The sequence below is a fragment of the Sciurus carolinensis genome, chromosome 11, assembly GCF_902686445.1.
Source record: "Sciurus carolinensis chromosome 11, mSciCar1.2, whole genome shotgun sequence".
In the NCBI taxonomy this organism is placed as follows: Eukaryota; Metazoa; Chordata; class Mammalia; order Rodentia; family Sciuridae; genus Sciurus; species Sciurus carolinensis.
This window is the reverse complement of record NC_062223.1, coordinates 37,835,396-37,858,701: the sequence shown is the minus strand read 5'-3', so window position 1 is coordinate 37,858,701 and position 23,306 is coordinate 37,835,396. Positions and strand designations below refer to the sequence as shown.

Sequence of the window (23,306 nt, the reverse complement as noted above, 5' to 3'; positions counted from 1 at the left end):
TGCTTGACAAGGATTCCACTGAGTAAAAAAGTTGTTTGCAAAGTCTCATCTCATTGGGAATTTGGGTTGCGGGCTTTCCTTCCTTGCTTGCTTAATATGTGTAGGTTTACTATTAATATTTTATGTGTTTTCCCTGAAAATAGGGGTCTTAATAGAACCAGGGTTAGAACATAAAAATCAGACTTCTTATGGAACAGTGATTTCAGATTTACTCATTTGCTATGAAAATCTGAGTAACCAAGATTGCTATGAGAAAATACAAAAACAGATTCTAGCTGCCGATCCCCTGTTGACTGCTCTCAGATGACCTGAAATATGTAGGCAAATAATTCCAACCCCATCAGGAAGGAATAACAGGAACAGAAGAAATAAAGTGTTCCTCAATGTTAAGTTCACACAGTATAAGATGATATCTTGTATTTGTTAGCTTAAAATGTCTAGCATTTATTAACTACAGCAGTAGTCACACGACTGACGTTTATTCTACCCTACTGAACTTGCTTTAACCTTATGATCAGTTAAATATCAATATGTCTTATTGTTTAGTTATAGGTTATCACAAGTAAACAATTACTAGAATAATTAGAATACTTCATTGTCTAGTCTAATAATGATCATACAAAATATTTTTGATTTTCTCCTTGTGACTTTTTTCCTGTTCTGAAAAAACATGTGTAACTGCCTACCTTTTAAAGTATAAAAAGATGGCTGGGAAAAATAAAATTTAGAACATAGCATCCATTCCTTGAGTTTGTGTTGCTTTGTTCTCCACCTTGCTGACGCCTACTCCATCACCTGTGACCACTACGACCCCCGCTAGGGCTGGACCCTAGCAGAAAAGATCATAGGATATAGAATCAAAAGACCAGAGAGTAAGTCCTAACTCAACTTCTTTTACAGTGTTGAGACCAAGGGAGAAATCACTTAACCACACTTGGTTTTTCCTCTACATAAATTAAGGGTGATGGTACCACCTACCCCAGTGACAATGTTTGTGAATGTGCTTTGTGAATTATCAAGCATTAAAGGCACATATTTTTAGCAACACATTGCAGATCTTAACATCAACAACAACAACAAAAAAACACTAAGAAATTACTGGACAATTTCAGACATCTTTGCAATGTTGATGTATTTCCATTGTTATTTTATTTATTTTGTAATAAAAAAAATCCAACTCTAAAGAAGGCAGAGGATCCTTGGAAGAATCTAAGTTGTTTCCATTAAATTTTAAGGAGTTCAAAAATTTTAGAACTATATGAAGTAGAAAACCATTCATTTTCTGTATTGTTGATACAAAATTTCATTTTGATTTTAGTTGTTACCTAAATATATATTTGCCTTTTGGGGTAAAAATACAAGCTATCAAGCAAAAACTCTGACTTCTCACTGGAATCATTTGATCATTTCACAATATATCCCTTATCAAGTAATAATTCAACCACTTGTGTTCTTTGTTTTTTAATGTTAGAGGATAAAAATAAGAAAAGTTGATTTTTATGTGATTGTGCAAATATCAGTTCTATGAGTCTAAGAATCATAAAAATATACCATCCAAATTTGTTATTGATAATCAAAACTCATACTATTAAAAATAAATAGCTTTTGGTAGCTTTTCCCCATTTTTCTCAGATGTTATTGTAAGAAGTTTACAGGACTACTTTGTAAGCCTCATAACCCAATGCTTACAGTTACAGATATCTTTGACCAAATATTCTGTCACTGTCCAGATTAGAGTTTTCATATAATCTGGCTTTTTCCAATCTAGGTATTCATTTTAACCGTTTGTTTCCCAAACTAAAGCTTATATTTCTGTCTGTCAAAGTGACTTTTATAAATAAAGATGTTCCAGGAGATGCACTTTGATGGAAAGAAAGGATTCACTCTGAGTTATACACACTTGTGATTATAGCTCTAACTGAGAACTCTTTGAGTGTGGGCATTGGCACAGTGCAAAACATGCAGTTGGAATGATACTGACTTCATTGATTCTTTCCTGTTGACCCAAATAATACTTTGCTACCAATAGTTTAGATGATAGAACCCAATTGTTTTTTAATTTTTTAATTTTATTTGTTCTAATTAGTTGTTACAGCACCATTGGCCATTGTTTTAACATTCATATGTGTATGTGTGTATGTTTGTGTATACACCATTGATATATATAGCAATCTATGTTGAAATTTACATGAAGATATAGATATGCATAGAGAAAATGTATTTATTTTATATATATAATAAAAATATATCAGATATTATATTGGTGTTCACAAAATGTTTCCTTTATATTAAAATCACTAATGCCTTTCATACTGCATTTTGAAGCAAGACTTTTTTTTAACCTCAAAGTTGTAGGTTTTTCAAATTTTCTGATTCATTCTTATTAAGAATACTTTTAACATATCCTTTTATTCTTAAGAATTACCAGTTGGTAAGATTAACAAATAATTACTACATTGGAAATAAAAACACACTGATACCAAAAAAAAAAGAACACTCTTACCCATGAAGAAAGCCCAAGTTGTCTTTGAGAACATTTCAAGGAATTTTTCAAATTAATACAAGCACAAGAATATCAGTGAAAAAAATAAAAATGAAAACACACACAAGTGCAGAACTTTATTTAACACATTGACTTAATTTTACCACTTGATTTATTCTTTCTCTTCCTTCTTTCATTCTCTCTGGTTACACTACTACATCTGAGGCTGTTAACTGAGATTTGTTGTGAGATTACTTTGCAGCAAACACTAAATTACTTTATGTGAAGTATATACTTTCATTACTGCCTTTTGGTAATTCATAATCCTGAGTCTTGGATTGAATGTATTGTCTGAGACCACACAACTCATGCATGTGGGTCTCTGACTGCAGATCTGCTGCACACTCAAGTCTCCTTACAATTCAAATAACAGTGGATCCTCTAATTTGCATCCTTACCAAAAACACAACCAAGATCAGAGCTTTGGTAGCTTGCTTCTCAAAATCTAGACCGGACTCTACCTACACTGATCAAAGTAGTGTTAATGCTCACAACCACTTATCACAATTCCAAGCTAGCTAGTTCACTTTATAAACAGAAAGAGATTTTTATGATACAAAAATCTACCTTTTGCCTTGACAGTCCACTTATGAGTATACTCACTTTCTCTTCAGGAACAGTACCTACGCATTTTTAAACAGAAATTTAAAAGAAATTCCATTTTAGGGAGTAATTTTCCCATGTGAAATAATAATGATTTAAAAACAGTTAAATATAAGCCCTTTAAAAGGAAAGAAAGAAACTCACTGTACTTCCTTTAGAGAATAATGGAAGATTTTTCTGGTTTTCCTAATCCATCTCCTGAATGCCTGATGTGCCCTTCCACTGTGGGGAGAAAGCAGCTTTTGGCTTTTCCTCTAAAATGAGCTGGAATATCTTCCACCTATAAAATGCTCTTTCCTGGACTCTTGTCACTGTTAAAATGGGAATGAAGCTGATAAGGTTTTAATGTGTTCCAACTGTTGCCTTATGCCCACAAGCTAAATCACACTAGAGATGTGTCCATCGTGGAGAAGCACAGATTTCCTTCAGCTGCCAGTGACATGGAGGACAGACGAGGGTGGTGGCCCAGTAATTGGTGGATTCGTTTTGGGCAGGAGTCAGTTTGAAACTGATGAAGATGTCACACTGGCAATCTCAATATGTGACAGCTTAATATTGTGACAGACTTATGGCTGCAAAATGGGAAAGGCAATTGCTTTTCCCTGGGAACTCTGCCTCTGTGGCTCTTTCCCCAGATACTTCACTAAATTATTGGCATATGGGAGGTTTCAGAAAGTATGTGGATCTCTTCCTTTTCCTTTACTCTATTCCAAATATGTGCTAACACATAACAGGTTGCATGAATATTGTGTTAAGATTGTAACAACACAGCACTGGTAGAGTTAGGAGAATGTGACCTGGAAGAGCACTCTGTGTATCCAGACTCTGGAGAAATTTAATTAGTATGGGAGTCACTTGTCCGTATCTGTCTTGTATTTTTGCAAATCAACACATGCACGGAAAGCATATTTTCCCCCAAATGTAATTTATTTGATTTAAAAAGGCCTACAATGATCTTATTGTCAGATACAGTGTGAGATATTATTATAATTTGTGACTAGTATTTAATACAAATTCATCAATACTTCTTATCAAATGTTGTTTTACTTAACATTCATGACATCCTATCTGAGGTTCAGAGGTCAATATGATTTGGCCAAGGTTACATGTTCAGTAAGTGGCAGTGCTAAATCTGTCCCTCAGAATGACTGATGTTAACCACTCTCCTATTCCTATTCCCTTTTGCCTTTCAATAAATATTTGTTAAGTGGATTTATACTACACAAAAATACAACTGAGTATTGAAGGATGAATTGAAAACTAGATATTTGTTTTGAAAAGTCTGGCCCAAACTCAAAAATGAAATGTTTTGTGTGATCTTTGGGGCTAGAGACATATCATTGAACCAACAAAAAGAGCATCTTAGAAACTGTGTATGTAGAATGATTTAGAAAATGATACGTGATTTTGGGGACTCAACCAAAACTCCTACAAAGTTGCTGCGGTCAAGAAGGAAACAGATAAATAAAATTGTTCCATGACACTTCTTATATAGGTTTTGTTCATCTTTCTGTTGACTTCTATATATACATTCTGGAGATATGGTATTCCCCCATTATCCTTGAAGGTTACCTTTCAAGACCCCAGTCAATGCTTGAAACCACAGATAGGACCAGACACTATATATAGTATGATTTTTCCTAATTCATATATATAAGAAAGTTCAATGTTTAAATTAGGCACAGTAAGAGATTAGGAATGATATCTAATAATAACAGAACAATTATAATAACATATTACAATAAAAATTATATGAATGTTGACCTCTCTACAGTTTCTTATTTTCTTCACCTTTTCATTTATAAGAAGCACTTTATGGATTCTCTTTGGCTTGTCTACAATGCAAGCATCATGACTCTTGGATTCCGGAACCATTCTTAAGTAAATGAAGGTTATCACATGACAAAATACCATGACAGTTGATAGTTGATATCTGACAACTGACAGCTATGAAGTGACTCATGGGTGGTAGCATATATAGCATGGATACTGGACAAAGATATGATTATATATAAGTCAAGATGGATCAGATTGTCATGAGATATCCTTATTCTATGCAGACTGCATACATATGGTATGCAATTTTAAATGTATGAATTGTTTATTTATGAAATTTTCCATTCAATATTTTTGAACCACAGAAAAGTGAAACCACAGAAAACAAAACTGCCAATAAGCAAGGGGAGTTGGGGGTTCAGGGCGGCTACTAAATCAGAATTTACTCAAGCTATAGAGAATAAAGATAGAAGAAATACAGAAATGGAATGGGGGTACAGATGGGAAGACAATCTGCATTTTAAACATAGCTTTGAATGCTATAGAGAACAAATCCATAATCCAAAAAAACTGTTGCAAAACCTCACAGTCAAGAGCATGGAAGAAATCTATTACAGGACGTGGGCTCTGCTGATGAAAATCTGGGGTTTCATCTTATTATTCTTTGAACCTAATCCCCAGTATACAAGGTGGCACTTAGCAAGTGCTTGTTTTTCTCTCCAGTGGGCTGTGATGTTGAAGGGTCTATGCAATGAAGATACTTAGGTAATGAAAACCTTCAGGGAAACATATCAAATAAACAAGCTCATCAAAGGTAAGAAGCCTTACACAGAATTTAAAAGCACACACTTTACAATGGGAGTTTGTTTTAATCCAGACTCAGCTCCTTCCTTCCTAATTGAAATTCAGTCCCTTTATCTTTGCCAAGGCTACTCAGTTCCATTTTCTCAACAGTTTTATGTCTGTTTTCCCCTCTTCCTATGTTCTTTATATTTCTTAGTTTTGCTCCCATTTATTATTCAGTAAATGATAATATGAATATATCAATGAATAAAAGAATGAATGAGCTAACAGGATCCATTTATCAAGAAGACAAAGGAAGGCATCTTTGTCTATATAATATGAAGGAATAGGAGTACACACACACACACACACACACACCCCAGTACCCTGCCATGGGCTTTGCAATAAGGAACCTTGATTGAAATCACAGTTCAATCTAAGTCTGAGCTCCAGTTACCTTTTCTTCAAAACATTGATAAGAATATCTAATAGAAATAGGCAGATAATACACATAATATTGAGATAGGGAGTGATAAGAAAATGTTTACCTTTTATGTCAATACTTCTACAATGTTTGATTTTTTCTATGTGAGCATTTTATACATAATTAATGAAGTTATAAAAACAACATAAATTAAAGAATTCCTAAATCCAAAGTCCATTTTGTAGACTAAATGAAGCAGCTGCAAAGTCTGTAAATCACCACACTCATTAATGTTCCTTTCCCTTTTCCATCCTGTATATGAGTGGACAGGCTATTGGACCAGGTAATAGTTATATTCTGAGGACCCTTTTTCTCAAAATTGAGCTGCCACAGTTTTTGTGAGTTTTGTTGTCATTGTGTAGTTTTTTTGTTTGTTTTGTTTGGATGTTTTGTTACTTTGGAGTTTAGATCTTAATGGGAGCATTAAGAAATGAAAAGTTTCAGAATGAAGGGAGACTGAAAAAGAATAGAGAACTGCAGAAAGGCAGAACAAACTAAGCTGGTCTTTCCATAAAAGTTGCTATCTTAGATTCTAACCTAAACACCACCAAATTTGTGACTTTACTGATATATTGACAGGATCTCGGTTTCTCACAATTCAAGATGCTACAATTATTTGCATATATACTATGTAAATATATATGTGTGTGTGTATGTATATATACATACACATATCAAAGAACCTTTACTATACATGACAAAAAGTTGTTTTTAGGCTTTTAGAATTTATTAAATAAATTCAAATGCTCTATGAAAGATAATCAGAATCAATTTTTTTTAAAGTATTGCTATCTTAAACTTGGAGTACAATGATGCTTTCTGGCAAGTCTTAAAACCAATGTTTGTGCTTGCACTTAGACAAAGTTTGTATTAAAATTAAAAGATTTTTTTTTCATAGATAGCAAGCAAAATCCTGGATTCTATTTCTTTAGATTCATTTAATCTCACTGTAGCCAACTATGAAAAATATAGGTCACGGGCTAATTACATGTTCTAAAAGTGCTGCAAATTGGAAGTCTTTATTGTTTGGCTCACAGATATACATACATTTCCTCCCAGCTTAAGGCTTTTTTTTTTTTTTTTTTTTTTTAATAAAAGGAAAAAGAATAAACCTCCTTTTGCTTTGCTAGCAAATGTTTCCTACGGCAGTCTTATAAAGAGATTCCCAACATCCCTACCTTTCCATATGAAATAATAATAAAACAAATGAAGCTGTAAAAGATTTAATAATAATAATTATCAGTCTTTTCTTCTCATCTGTTTTATCCCATAGAATTCATAACCTTGAGCTCTAGCACCCCAAGTGGATGTATGATACTGAAATGAATTTAAATCTCAATTACAATTAAAGCAAGTTGTCTTTGGAAAGATTTTTTTTTTTTTTTTTTTAGCTTTTCCTAATACATCCCAATCTCCTAATCTATGATCCTCATTAAATATCTCAACTTCTCCAGGGATTTTCAGGCTCCGGAGAACTATGTGATACTTATCCTACAAGTCTTACTGAAGGAACTCCCCATTAAGTAGAACAGAAAGAAAATATACACAGACACAAATAAAATGGTATGTTTAAGAAACTGCAAGATGCAAGACACAACCACATAATGCTATGACAGCTCAAGGAACTCATATTCATAATGGGAAAGTCAGAATACACTACATAATATTACTGTTCACTTCAGCTCTTAAAGAAAAAAAAGCCTGAATTTTGTTAAGTGAAAGTGGGATGAAGGTAATTTACAAAAATAATAACAGGGTACAGTGGCTCACATTTGTAATCCCAGCAACTCTGGAGGCTGAAGCAGGGGGATTGCAAGAGCAAGACCAGCCTCAGCAACTTAGTAAAGGAAAACCAACTACAGCCTTAAAGTACAAGAAAGACACAAATAAGGTAGGAAGATAGATCTCTCATAGGCAGCCAGGACAAGGGCCTTAGAGAAGGGGACATCACAACAGACTGAAAGGAGATATCCAGTCTGAAAAACATCCTGTGACTTGCCACTTCCTGTCAGTGTTAACCACAACAACTTCTGAATTAACACACTGCTTCTGTTCCTCACAGCATCAACCACAGCAGCCTTCCTTAGTTATCCTTCTCCCTACTCCTAGCAACAGCCAACCTCAAGCAGGCCCCTACCCCAAATGCTTCCTCTCCCTGAAAGACCTGTCATACCACAAGATTGAACCAGTTCTATTAATTATGCAAATAAGGGATTGAAATTATGCCCTCTGATTGGCTTATTAAGCTGGGAGCTTGAAGAGCTTGATTTGTCCATGCTGGCATCCCTAAACTCATTCCTACCAATCACCTGTGGGGCCATCAGATAGACCTTTAAAAACTGAGACAACAGATGCCCATTGGAATCCCTCTTGTGGGGCCCTTCCCCTCAGGAGCTGTTTTCTTTCTGTTACTCTAATAAATTCTGTTATCTTGCTCTCACTTTTGTCCATGGACTTCATGCCTCAAATTCTTGGGACAAAAAACTGGACTACCTAGCTTTGTATTACATAAATAGCATAAAAGGAGTAGACTCTGGAAAAAGAAGATGCACTGGGTTTTAATTTTCAGTTTGCCCATAAAATCTCAAATGCCACAGTCTGTAAAAAATTTAAAAATAATTAAATAATTAAGAAAACACACACACACACACACACACACACAAATAATCTCAAATGCTTCTAGATGAGCAGGTGATCACTTGGATACCAGATTTGCTTGAAGAGGTTGTGATAGAATGCAGGTAACAGAATAACTCTCACTATCTCCAACAAGACAATGGAAATAAGGCCACATATATGGCCAGATGGATAATTATTTACTCGCTTAGATTCCAAGACTTGTTCCCTCCCACCTTTGGTATTTATGATACTGGGGATTGAACCAGGGATACTCTACCACTGAGCTGTATCCCCAGCCCTTTTTCTTTTTTCTTTTGAGACTAGGTGTCAATAAGTTGCTGTGAAACTCTTGCTAAGTTACTTAGGCTGACCTCAAACTTGTGATCCTCCTGCCTCAGCCTCTCAAGTCCATGGAATTATAGGTATGTGACACTATGTCCTGTTCAGCATCTTTTATTATTTATTTTTATTGACAAATAATGATTGTACATCCTTATGGGGCACAGTGTGATGTTTTGTTACATTTATACATTGTGTATTGATCATCTCAATAGTTATATGTTATTCGGCTTCTCAAACATTGTGTGTGTGTGTGTGTGTGTGTGTGTGTGTGTGTGTACAAGTGTGCCTTTCTTTATCACAATGCACTTAGTGATTTCTGGGAATCTCAGATATGACTAGTTAGGAAACGTTCACTTGCTCTGTTCTCTTGTCAGTGAGCTCAGCCACAGAGTACGTTAGCAGCAAGGCACTCAGACTCGGGGTCTGAAGCATGGTCATCTTCTCAGGGCTCTTCAAGATCTTCAGACGAGAAGATGGTACATGCATGTAGGTGGGAGGAATATTCCTCCTCACCAGTGCAACTGCTCTGGATATCTGCTCCCAGAGCAGTAGGGCTCACATCTAGAGGTAATTTCTCCTCCACTCACTCAGTTTCTTCAATTTCTACTCTTAACTCTACAGACCTTTAAAGTGACTTCCAGCAGGACCACCTCCATAACATCTTCTTCATATATCTTCACTCTTTTATCCTATGAAAATCTGTATCTACAAGTACATAGCAGTTTCTTCTAATTTTTTGAAACTAAATAAAAAAAAAAAACTACCCTTCCTCTGCATACAAAATAAGTTGTCCACAAGCATCAAAGCCCACCAGTTCTAAGACAGTCAGTCCCTATATCTCCATCTAGTCACAGTGAGATATCCCTGCTGAGAATAGAATGAAAAAAGCTAACCAAAATTTACAGAGTTCTTTCATATAGATTACCTTGTTCAACCTTATAATTATACTTTGAAGTAAGACAAAATTGTTTTTCTCACATCTCCTCCATCTTAAACTTAGCACATTTAAAAAGCTCCTTATCTTCCACCCCAAACCTCTCCTTCCTAAATGCTGCTCATCTCAGCAAATTCAATGCCTGAATTTGCTCAAATCAAAACTTTTAAATTCCACTCTCTCTCTCTCTTACATCTTACATGTAATCATCCCACAAATCATATTTGCTCAAACTATGTCAGAATCCAATCCATCATTACTACCTGTACCTCTACCACCATGGTACAAGGCATTATTAGCATTTTTCACAAGGATTATTGAAATAGCCTGCTATCATTATTTCTTCTTCCAGACTTCCCTCCCCTTGCTGTGTTCCCATGATAGAAGCCAAAGGGATCTAGCACTATACTTTCCATTTCCCACCTCTAGGACTTCAATTCCTTACTTCTAGGACCAGTTGCTTCAAAGACCTTTGTAATCCTCAAATGCATATAGCAAGTCCCAACCTCAGGCATCTCCACTTGTTTCCTCAACCTGGAAAACTTTTCTACCACATATTAGCATGCCTCAGCTTCAGGCTTCCTGAGCTGTATCCTGCTGGGAATATTACCCTTGACTGTGGATTTAAAATTGCAACACACTACTGCACCAGCACTCTCCATTTCTCACTTTACATTTTTCATAGCCTCTGTAAATATTTACTTAATATTACTTTGTTTCATTATTTGTTTGTTGACTGTCGTTTCCTACTAAAATATGTGCTTTTGAGAGCCAGAATTTTTATTTGTGTTCATCTCTGCTCCATCTCTGCAGAGAATATCACATGACTCCTAGTGGGTGATGAATGAACATCTGTGGAATGACTGAATTAATCAACACACACTAAGCAATGAATGTGGAGAGAAGTGACTCGTGATCCAGTTACTCCCCTATAATTCATTAGCTTTTGACCTTGTGCATCACATTCTCTTAATTGCTGTCTCATTTACCTCATCTATAAAATAGAAATAATTCCAGGGATATTAACTGAGGATAAAAGTGAAATGATCAGAACCTAGCAATATGAAAAGAAATGGTGATTGCTATTGTTATTAAAAAATTTTTAGTAACCTATGGGATGCCATTTTCAATCTTCATTAAATGGAAGAATTTTTACTTTCATCCCAAAGAATGAAGGCATATAAATTAAATACAAGGTATAAAATAATATATAAGAAAATGTCTAGCCCAGTGTCTGGACCATTGAAGATCTATAATGAATAATTGTTTTGATCATCATTTAAACTATCTTCTAGATTCTTTTCTGTTCTTACATGCACTAAATTTCTTAAGTTCAAAAGTAGTTCAAATTCTGGGGGAATGGAAGGATTTTATAAATTCTAAGGCTTAATATATCAGGTTGCTAAAAGCCTGCTTTGCCTTGGGCTTTCCTATTCAGTTTTAGAGCTTGCACTGGCTAAGAATAAGGATTCTTCTAGGCATGCATAACAGCTCCCAGACCCTGAAGTGGTGGCCCTTGTTAAAGAGATTTCTTTTTCAGCTTCAGGAAAATCCTCAAGACCTTCCTTGGTTTTTATTTCCTATCAAAAGCACAGGAACTCCTGGAGTGGCATCCTTATAACGTTCTACCTGCAGCTAACATACCTGGAAAAAAAACACAACACCTTATTATCATTGTTAGGGGAAAAAAAAATTACTTCTAGTTTCCATCAAAATTATATTAACTAATTAGTAAACAGAAAATTATGCTGCATAATTTTCTTTTGTCACATCATAAGAAAGAAATGATTTTGTCCCTCTGGTAGTGAAGCCCATATAGACTAACCAGGGAGAGCATATTCTGCACCTTTCTTCCCAGTTCTGTGTTCAGTGGTACCAAATGGTCATAGGGATTTTTTATACCACAGAAGCAGACAGATGCTATAAATTTAAGTATGCTTCCCACCACCCCCCCAGGAAGCTAGTTTTCCAGGACACCATTGGTTCTACCTTGTCATTTCCAAGTATATGAAATAAACATCCATTCATTCTGCAATTTATTATTGCTGTGCCTTCTCTATGTGAGGCACTCAATTTAGGAGTTGCTCTCTGTAATAGATGCATACCATTCAGTTGAATAGAATGCTTGTCTAAATTGTTTTACTGCCTTGAAATTTCTCCTTTATGGTTTGGTTCCTTGAACAGTAAATGTGGCTGTGAAACATTTTGCTTTACTGCAGAGATATTTCATTGTATTTGCAACATGAATATGGAGTTTAAAGATGTAAAATGTGAGAAATCAAGCATATGGAATTCCCATGATATTCAGTACATTTGTCCCTGGGAAAGAAAAAGTTGAGAGAAAATTGATGTACTGCCAATAATATGATCACTTCACCTAGTGGGACAGACAATATAGGAGCCTTCACAGACAAGGGTTGATTTCTCTTTCAAAAGGTGCTTCATATACACTTGGGAATGTCTGAAATCATTTCAGATAAGCTTGGAATATGGCAAGGAGATGCATCACTCTGACTATGTTTTCTGAGTTGCCTGATAGGTTATCACCTCTCAGACCACAACTGGGTCATGTCAAGGCAGCTCAGGAAAATTGGCTAACTCTTGTATTACACAGTCAGAAAAACTCCAAAATCATACTCAGGATGAGTGGCAATAACACACATCTTTCTCTGTTTTATACACATAACTTTGATATCTTTATTTTTTATTAGATTCTATATTTTGAGTTTGGCTTTGGAATGAAAATAAATATTTTGTTAAATAAATTTTATGAGCTTTCAAATATCCTCTTTTCCCTATCTTCTTCTGTTTCATGCTAGTGTGGGAAAAATAGTCTAAAATGAAAATATTTAGATTTGTCTTTTTCCATAAATTTTTGCCTCCATTATGCTAGCTCTCGTTGGACAGATGCACTGTCATTCATCCAGAAGAAAATCTTTTAAAATACATAGAGAAATAGGGATAAAATGCAATCTTTCTATGTCTTTTTTTTCCCCTTAAAACAAACAAACAAAAATCTACAATATTCTACAAAGGTTGTAATACACAGAAAGCACTCTTCCTATGAAAATGATTATCATCATTCTATTTGCTTCTAAATTTCAAATAACAAAAATAATTTTATTTTGTAATAAAACCAAGATATATCTTAAAGATATTTTAATTTTAACATAACAAAATAATATTAGTGTAAAAATACATGACCAATTTTTAAAACCTAAATGGCTATACTACCTAAAGTTCTATACAGATTCAATGCAATTCCAATTAAAATCCCAATGATGTACCTCGCAGAAATAGAGCAAGCAATTATGAAATTCATCTGGAAGAATAAAAAACCTAGAATAGCTAAAGCAATCCTCAGTAGCAAGAGCGAAGCAGGGGGTATTGCAATACCAGATCTTCAACTCTACTACAAAGCAATAGTAACAAAAACGGCATGGTATTGGTACCAAAATAGACAGGTAGATCAATGGTACAGAATAGAGGACATGGACACAAACCCAAATAAATACAATTTTCTCATACTAGACAAAGGTTCCAACAATATGCAATGGAGAAAAGATAGCCTCTTCAACAAATGGTGCTGGGAAAACTGGAAAACTATATGCAATAGAATGAAACTAAACCCCTATCTCTCACCCTACACAAAACTCAACTCAAAATGGATCAAGGACCTCGGAATCAGACCAGAGACCCTGCATCTTATAGAAGAAAAAGTAGGTCCAAATCTTCAACTTGTTGGCTCAGGATCAGATTTCCTTAACAGGACTCCCATAGCACAAGAAATAAAAGCAAGAATAAACAACTGGGATAGATTCAAACTAAAAAGCTTTCTCTCAGCAAAGGAAACTATCAGAAATGTGAAGAGAGAGCCTACAGAGTGGGAGAATATCTTTGCCAACCATACCTCAGATAGAGCGCTAATTTCCAGAATCTATAAAGAACTCAAAAAACTCTACACGAAGAATACAAATAATCCAATCAACAAATGGGCTAAGGAAATGAACAGACACTTCACAGAAGAAGATGTACAAGTAATCACCAGATATATGAAAAAATGTTCAACATCCCTAGTAATAAGGGAAATGCAAATCAAAACCACCCTAAGATTTCATCTCACCCCAATTAGAATGGCGATTATCAAGAATACAAGCAACAATAGGTGTTGGCGAGGATGTGGTGAAAAAGGAACACTCATACATTGCTGGTGGGGTTGCAAATTAGTGCAACCACTCTGGAAAGCAGTGTGGAGATTCCTCAGAAAGCTTGGAATGGAAACACCATTTGACCCAGCTATCCCACTCCTTGGCCTATACCCAAAGGACTTAAAATCAGCATACTACAGAGATACAGCCACATCAATGTTCATTGCTGCTCAATTCACCATAGCCAGATTGTGGAACCAACCTAGATGCCCTTCAGTTGATGAATGGATAAAGAAACTGTGGCATATTTATACAATGGAATATTACTCCGCAATGAAGAATGATAAAATTATGGCATTTGTAGGCAAATGGTCGAAATTGGAGAATATCATGCTAAGTGAGATAAGCCAATCTCAAAAAACTAAAGGACGAATGATCTCGCTGATAAGCGGATGAGGACATATAATGGGGGGTGGGAGGGGCTAGCATTAGGTTTAGGGTTAGGTTTAGAGTTAGGCTAAGGAGAGCAGTAAGAATGAAGGAAAGAAGGACTGTGTAGAGGGAAAAGAGGGGTGGGAGGGGTGGGAGGGGTGGGAGGGGTGGGGGGGAGGGGAAAAATATAATAAACATCATTACCCTATGTAAACGTAAAAAAAATAAGTAAATAAAAAAAAAATATAAAATTTAAAACTCAAAGAATAGGATAGTTTTCTATTAATACAAATCCTTTGTTGCTGTATGGCCTCCTGACCATTTCAATTTGTGGCAACTATAAAATTTATGTGGCAGATAACATCTTGCTGTAAGATTCTAAATTTTCAAAATTGTCTACATAGGGGATCTATTAATGTGGATTTCCATAAAATAAGTTATACCAATCATACATAACAGTCTGCCTATTTACAGTACACTATCCTTATTCTGGTTCTTTACCAAAAATTGGTCATTAATATAAGTCTATTTTAAGTATAAAGTAAAACTCACTGTACTTGAACTTCACTTTTGCTATTTATTTTGCAGGACTGGGTCCTCATGGAAATAAGTTTTGCATCCCACGATCATGCTTTTTATGATGTACCAAATAAAAAAACAGGAATCTCTTTTAAAACGACTCCTGTGAATGTTGATCATTTTGAAACCCCCTGCCTTTTGAAACACCCAGAGCTGGTGCCCTCTAGGACTCTATAGTCTAGGTCAGAAAGAAGCCTCCTCTCTGTCTCCCACTGAGCGGAACCCGCCTCTTGGCTTTGCAGCAATTCCCTTGCCCTGCTTCCTGCCTCAGTCCTGCCTTTTGTCTACCAGCATTCTCAGCTGCGGAGTTCACCCTGCTTTCCATCAGGGCACTTGATGGTCTGCCTAAGTCTCTGAATCTGCTGGTCCAGGAAAAACGTACTGGGAGTTTATAAACTGTGACTCTTTCTGCCAAGTATCCCCCTGCCAACCCCCACCTTTTGGATAAAGTCTCTTTTTTAGGTAACTGGATGGTCCTTATTCACATGATTCTCTGTCCAATAAACTTTATAAGTTAACAAAATTTTTAAAGAACTACTGTGGTAAATCATCTTGTCACCATATAATGCTGTACTTATTTATTCATTATCATTTTATTTTGGTTTGTGTACAATGGGGTGAGTTGGACATATAATTGGCACAAAGACTACCAGTTATATATGCAATGTAAAATGAGGTTTATATGGTTGGCATTGAGGCAAGAGGGTATACAATGAGATAGACGTTTGATCTTCAAATGTATAAAAGCATGTCTGTAAAGACTAGTGCTTCTCTTGCCTCTTCTTCTACCAAGGCCAAGACAATAATTATCTTAGGCCATTTGTAAGGATAGGATTTCACTGAAAGAATTCTCTAACTTGGTAAAGAAATGGGAAATGTGAGAGTACTTCATCTAGAAATGTTACATAACTTCTTTTCTGGAGAATTTCTTGAAAACAGAAGACAGATTACTTTCCAGCAGCTAAAAGTGATCTCTTTCCCTCTGATGAAGTTGTATAGCAAGTCAAGTGTGATGAGTGATATGCACACTAGCAGGAGTAGCTGACAAATATGAACAAGTCACTGCCTTGCTCTGAGGAAAGGCAAGACAGCGTTCTCTGGGTGTGTTATAGTTGTAATGGTCTTTCTACTTTATCACTGTAAATGGCCCTTATATCATATGATGCTTATGTCTTTATCTTATATATATTTACAACCTCAGCATCTGGAATACTTAACACGTAAGAAGCAACTTGCCAAATTAATTCATTTAATAATTAATCATTCACTTAATAATTATTTTGGCCTACTGTGTGAGACAATGTTTTTGCATGGATTCCTGCACAGGTGATAAGAAATGGACTTAGTATGTAAATAAAAACACATGCAAGGAATAGGCTGTGTGCTCACCATTGAGTTAGTATCTCTAAGTTCAAGTCCACCCTCCTCTATTGTGATTGAGATGCTGGGGTGAGGTGTCTGCTGAGTGCATTTCTCCCTCTCCTCCTGGCTCCCCATTTCTGTCCACAGAGGGGCTACCTAGAAACTGGAAGATTGAGGAAGAAGGGACTTTCTTCCTACTCCTAACAAGTGCCATCCTATAGAGTTATTGCTTCCATTTTGTATTGTTTTCTAGACTCCCAGACATAACCTAATTTCCCATTTTTCCCATAAATAGAGTAACACTTATCTGACTGGTGCCCCTTCCTCAGAGATGTAATCCAAACTCTATCTGTGAATTTTCTTCTGCTTCTTTAGGCCATAACACTGGCTGAGCTGTACCTTTTAAGAAATTCTGAGTCTAAGCTCTATAGGGTACTCTTCTTAGCTACTAGGGAATTAACTGACTGGTAGCCTCTCCTTAAAAGCATGAATTGCAGAATTCCCTACTGAGCTTCCAAAGAACCCCAACTTTGAAAAAGGTACACTCATACATTGCTGATGGGACTGCAAATTAGTGCAGCCACTCTGGAAAGCAGTGTGGAGATTCCTTAGAAAACTTAGAATGAACCCACCATTTGACCCAGCTATCCCACTCCTTGGCCTATACCCAAAGGACTTAAAATCAGCATACTACAGAGATACAGCCACATCAATGTTCATAGCTGCTCAATTCACAATAGGCAGACTATGGAACCAACCCAGATGCCCTTCAATTGATGAATGGATAAAGAAACTGTGGTATATATATACAATGGAATATTACTCAGCTATAAAGAATAATAAAATTATGGCATTTGCAGGCAAATGGATGAAATTGGAGAATATTATGTTAAGTGAGATAAGCCAATCTCAAAAATCCAAAAGACGAATGATCTCACTGATAAGCGGATGATGACATGTAATGGGGGGTGGGGAGGGGGCAAGAATGGAGGAAGGAGGGACTGTATTGAGGGAAAAGAGAGGTGGGAGGGGTGGGGGGGAAGGAAAAAATAACGGAATGAATCAAACATAATTACTCTATGTAAATTATGAATATGCAAATGGTATGCTGTTACTCCATGTACAAACAGAAACAAAATGTATCCCATTTGTTTACAATAAAAATAAATTAAAAAAAAAAAGTTCCCCAACTTTTGGGGGAACACCCCCACCCAAGATTTCTGCATTCCTCTCCTTCAAATATTCTAAATTCCAGTAATCCCCAACTCTTTACTTTTGTCCCCACAGCCAAGGTAGTCAATTCATGCAGTTGCTACCTCTATAATTACTATGTGTCCATTTTTGTCTTTACAATTCTCCAATGACTGGTTAACAATTCTTCGTTAACTCTGTTAAAATGCCTAGTGTGCTTTCTGTCTGCCGAATGAGACCTGACTGACACAGGTCATTAATAGCAGAGGTTAAAACTGATGAAAGGGAAAATAGCTAGGGAGTTCACGGAATGCTCCTTGCAAGGCAAAGCTGAAAGGACCAAGTATAAGAAGACTAAGGAAAGCAATCAGGAACAAAAAAGGATAAAATGAAGCACAAAATAGAAGTCAAGGAGTCCAGGAAGACCATAGAGTTGCTTCTATAACAGGAAAAAATTAAAAAAATCTGTGTTTCTATTGAGAATGATACAAGAATAAAAGAAGTTTCTAGAACGGCTATTATTTTCCTTTCTTTCTTTCTAATTCTGTGTCAGATTCAGCTTGCATGTGCTGCCAGAGTAATTCCCTGATTACCTAGGTCATTTAAATGAGTCTTTCTGCCCATAAACACAAGAGTCTAACTGAACCAACCTCCTTCTCTCTGCATAGATTGAAGGACTAAGCTTGAAAACAAAGAAAGTGGATATACAATTTGGAAAAAAAGCTCCAAACTTTTTCCCTCTTTTTGCTTCATATTTGCTTCAGTACCTGGTACCTTATCTTTGTCTTAGCATTTCTTCTTCATCTTTAGACAGCACATCACACTGTGCAAATTCCTCTCTATCTCTGCTCTTTTATGACACTCAAAACAAAATTGTCTCCCAGAAGATTGGTGAATATAACTTCCATTTAGCTGAATCTACATAATGTGATGGAACTGATGAAAGGAAAAGGAAAGAGTAGCTGTCTTTTGGGAAAATACCTTGAATTATGAATGCAGCCAGATAGCCACTGTGCACGCAAACCAGGGAGAGCTAAACACTAACAGGATAATGCATGAGTCACTCCTTCTACCTCAGTTTCAGATTCACTTATAACATTTCTCCTTACCCCTTTAAAACAGCATGAATGATTTAAATGTTTTCCAGTTAAAGTGGCAAGTACATGGGTCTCCCTTGCCACGGATGGTAATTAGTGTCACTCTAATTTGATCTTTTCCTTCTCCCCTACCACAGTGAAACCCCAGATGAATGAACAGGTTGTTTGCCTTTCAAGGAGCTTGCTGTGGTTCCTGATGGTTCAACATTGAACAACAGAGGATGCCACAAACACTGTCCCAACACGCACACTGCATTCGTTTTGAGTCACCTGGACTTTCAATCCTTCCTCTTTGGTTCTTTCAGGCAAGTTCAACTTTCCCAACAGTCCAACAGAAAATATTTTCATGTTGTCACCACATCAACCAGGTTTGCAAAGGAAGAATAACAAGCACAAGCTGGTTACCTTCCCTCAACACTTTTTTTCCATATTAATGACCCAGCCAGTGCCCCAGTTTCAAAAAGCAAAAAGAGGGAAAACGTCACCATTTATCTGTTTGTTTCATTCTGAATCCTGGGCAGGCCAGTTTGCCACTCTTTCAACTCCCAGAGCAACTCACAGAAACATCTGTTCCAGGAACAGTTTGACTCCTGCCCTTCTGCATAAATCACTACCTGTAAAAGTTTTATGAGGTGGGGACTCTTTCCTCCTGCTTCATCCTTTTGTAACTGACTGAAGCCCAAATAAACAAGATGAAATATCCAGACATTTAGCCATATGCTGGAATCCACATGAGTATGTATGGGAGGGAAGAGAAGCTGTCATCTGTATCAAAGGAACATTATAATTACCTGAAATGTAATTAACAACCCCATAGTCAATGAATCTATAAAGAATTCTAAAAGAATAAATTATACCTCTCACTTACCTGTAGCAAATTGTCCACGGACCGGTTTCCCTGTTTGCCAGACTTGAATCCAGTTAATTTATTGAGATTCCACAGTGATTTCAGGATGTTTCCATATTGCTACATAGGTTATCCTTGCTCTTGTGATAGCTCCTATATAAAATAAAACAAAAGAATATTGTTAGGATTATATATTGCTCAATAAACACTAGTTGATTTTAATACTCATAACTCAGGTGAAAATAATTTGACCATTCTTAGTATTTGTATAATAGAAAGTGATAGGAAGCATTTTTTTAAAATCTACATTATTTGTAATGGTGTTTTTAATCAATAGTTATACCAACTAGAGGTCTAGGTGAATGATGAAGTTCAATAAAAGTTTTTGATTAGAGATTTTATAATATAGATTTGTCTTAAATTTGTTTTTTAGTGCAAATAATTGCATATCCTGGAAAGAATGTGACATCAAGGAATTACCATGGCCAACACTGTGCTAATTGCTTTACTCAGTCTGCACAGGAGCCTTTCCAAGCACTGACTGCCCATCCTCTGTCAGATATTTTTGTTCACCTTACCTCTCAAATCATGGGGGAAAGATTTACAATTTTGAGAGTTCAGATGTTAAGACCAGTAAAACTAAACCCATAGCTCTATTTCCTTACTCAGATGGCAGAAGAGGACCAAAGATTGTTGTTTTGTTTAAATAAATAATGTCAAAATATTATATACACTGAGTCTTGCCCAAGACAAAAGAAAATAATTATTTGTGCATTGAACTATGGTGAATTTCAAGGAAAAACTAATTTTATGTCACAATATATCCTAACATAATTGTATTCATATTTCTTAACCACTATTAAATAAAATTCATGGAAGGCCACTGCTTTGATCTGAGCTCCTGATCAAAGCCCCTAGAGATAAGACCAAACCAAAATGGAACACTCCTGTTAAATACCATGTAATCCAAATGTTACACTAAAATCAGGAAAATTCCCAAATAGGCCACTATTTCCAAAAATCTAAGAGTGACATAGTAACCATTCAAAAAAAGTCCCTTTGTCCTGAGTTGGCATGTCAAATGATCTCACCTCAGTTTTTAACATTATAAGGAAAGTAACTTGCAGTAACTTGATGTTAACCAACTTGTTTTTTTTCTTGTGCTGTTTTCTTATTCCTGCATAAGCTATCTTACAAAACTATTTTGCCATGCCCCAAAGAGCACATTTTTATTTTTATAAACGAATGCTGTCCATTTCATGAATCTCTAATTTTACAAGAGCAATTTAGGTCTTCAAACTCAAGCTAAAAATTTTTTTCATCGACACCATATAATTTTGTTTTCCTCCAAAACCATTATTTTGGATTTCAAAATTTCTCAATCTACTTTGCATTCACAGAGCTTTTCTAACTAAATTCAACAAAGTAATTTTATATGCATTTAAAGCATATTCCTTTTTAAATCCAACACTCTCCCTTTTATTAACTAGCTTTTATTTCAAACTGTCAGCTATAGTAGTCCTGCTGTTCAGCCCTTAAGAATTATTATGACAGAATAAAGCAACCTATCTATCCCTTCTCGTTCTAGGAAACACCAGCCACAGAAAACCTTCTGTTTCTTTTATGAGCAAGTCTTCTTTTGAAACATCCTATAACTGCTTACTTAATCCTTGTAAGCCAAATGTATGAATGAGAAAGTTCCTCAGGTTCTGAAATTTCATTTTAATAGAATATTGACAATTAGAAAATGACTGAGTATTTTCTCCTTTTATGTCATAAAAAGTATTTCCTCTTCTAATACCTTTAAACATTTTCTTAAATACAGCAATAGGAGAGATGCCCCTTACCACCGTTTATTAATAGACAACTTTTGTTGATTTTGTCTTGGACTTGATTTTGTTTGTTGTCATTCTGTGTTAGTGTAGAAATTCTATGTAGCATACCATGTAAGTGTACAGGAAATAAATGAAGGTGTTCATTACTTGGGAGACCCTTCAGAGTATGTGATAAGAAAACATACTAGAGCTGATGGCTTTTAAAAAAAAGAGGTGGATGAGGAAGGGAAGGAGAGTAGAGGAAAGGAGAGTACAGGAAAAGACAGGAATTTCAGTTACAGAGGAAATAATATCAAACCTCAGAAATAGACTGAATGATTATTTAAACTTCAATTCCAACTCCATTTATTAAGTATCCACAAGGTACTTTATTGACTATTGACATTATGTCATTGATAATTTAATGAAATAACCATTTATTTGAGGTCTACTACATGCTGGCAATAGTGAAGTGTCTTCCACGCAGAATCTCATTTATTGATGTAGGAAAGACTTGGTGCTTTGATGGAAAACTATACCTTGCAGTTAGCACATCCTACTCCTTATTTGATTCCAATTCCATGGAAGGATTGTCAAATTTGTTATTACAAATTACAACTTTGTAAACTCTAAATAACTGACATCATTACAAAGTAATCTTTCTCTGTAGACAGACAAATGTTCTCCTATCCAGAAGTGGTTCTACCAACTTCCTTTCCCACTATGGAAAATCCATTGTGCCTCCATTGCATATTATTTTAATGTTGTCTTACCTATAAATGTTTCTTTATTTTAGTTTTCTTTGGACAGGTTCTAACACTTCTGGCTCCCATATCAATAAATGTATTACGAAAAATCTTTGATTCATTTTACATCTTTGTGATTTTATCTTTTTGATCTTTGACCATTTTTATAAATCTAGGAGGTTAAATATTGTTAAGCACAGTTTGTGGACAAGGCTTAGCAGATCCCATGGCTTCTATGAGGGCCACAGACATCCACTGGGCACTTCTTGACTTGAAGCACTATGCTAGATGCCATGGCTATAAAGCTGTTGTCTCTATCTTCAAGGTCAGGAGATTAGAGCAAATCTTTATTGAGGTTGCCTCTAAGTAAGGTGCTTCCATAGATATCCAGGAACTAAAAAAAAAATTTGATAGGTCCTCACTCTTCCAAATTCACTTGCTATATGAAATACTGAACTCACATAAATTCAAACGGTACTATCTATACTCCCTGTTATCTGAACTCCCTCTATAAACTCTTGCTAACTGAATTCAGGAACCAAATAGATTTGTATAAGGAGAGATACTTGATTACTATCTGTTAATCCTTAAAGTCACCTTGTGAGGTGGGCATTCTTCCCATTTTTACAGATAAGAAACATGAGGCTTAGAGTAAGTAATGTTTAAAAAAAAAAATCATGGCACTTTAGGGTAGGAAGAGATAACAGGATCACACAGGACAACATCCTCATTTTACAGAAGCAGAGCTAAGGGAGACAGAGCAACTCTAAATCCCACATTCAGCCAGGAGTAGGCCTGACTCTCCACTGATTGCTTCTACCTTCTCTGCATCTTCCTGTTTATTTGGGACCAATAATGAAAAAGAATGGATCATATACCAGTCAGCCTCAATGAAAGAGGAAAGGGACACATTCTTAAATCTTGTTCAAGGTTCGTAGAAGGCCTCAAAGATTTCTTTCTAACCTCATTTACCTGGTTATGTATTCATTCAGCTGCTCTGAATATTT

The 23,306-nt window shown here is 35.8% G+C and overlaps 1 protein-coding gene across 3 annotated transcripts in view; it reads right to left on the bottom strand.

Moving 5' to 3' along the window:
• Positions 1-23,306, bottom strand: part of Lrrc4c (leucine rich repeat containing 4C) — a 1,170,008-nt gene that overhangs the window by 470,645 nt on the left and 676,057 nt on the right. For all 3 annotated transcript variants that reach the window (XM_047517277.1, XM_047517278.1, XM_047517279.1), the window contains one exon: positions 19,761-19,892. The gene's annotated coding sequence lies outside the window, so the exon portion shown is untranslated. The remainder of the gene's footprint in view (positions 1-19,760; positions 19,893-23,306) is intronic.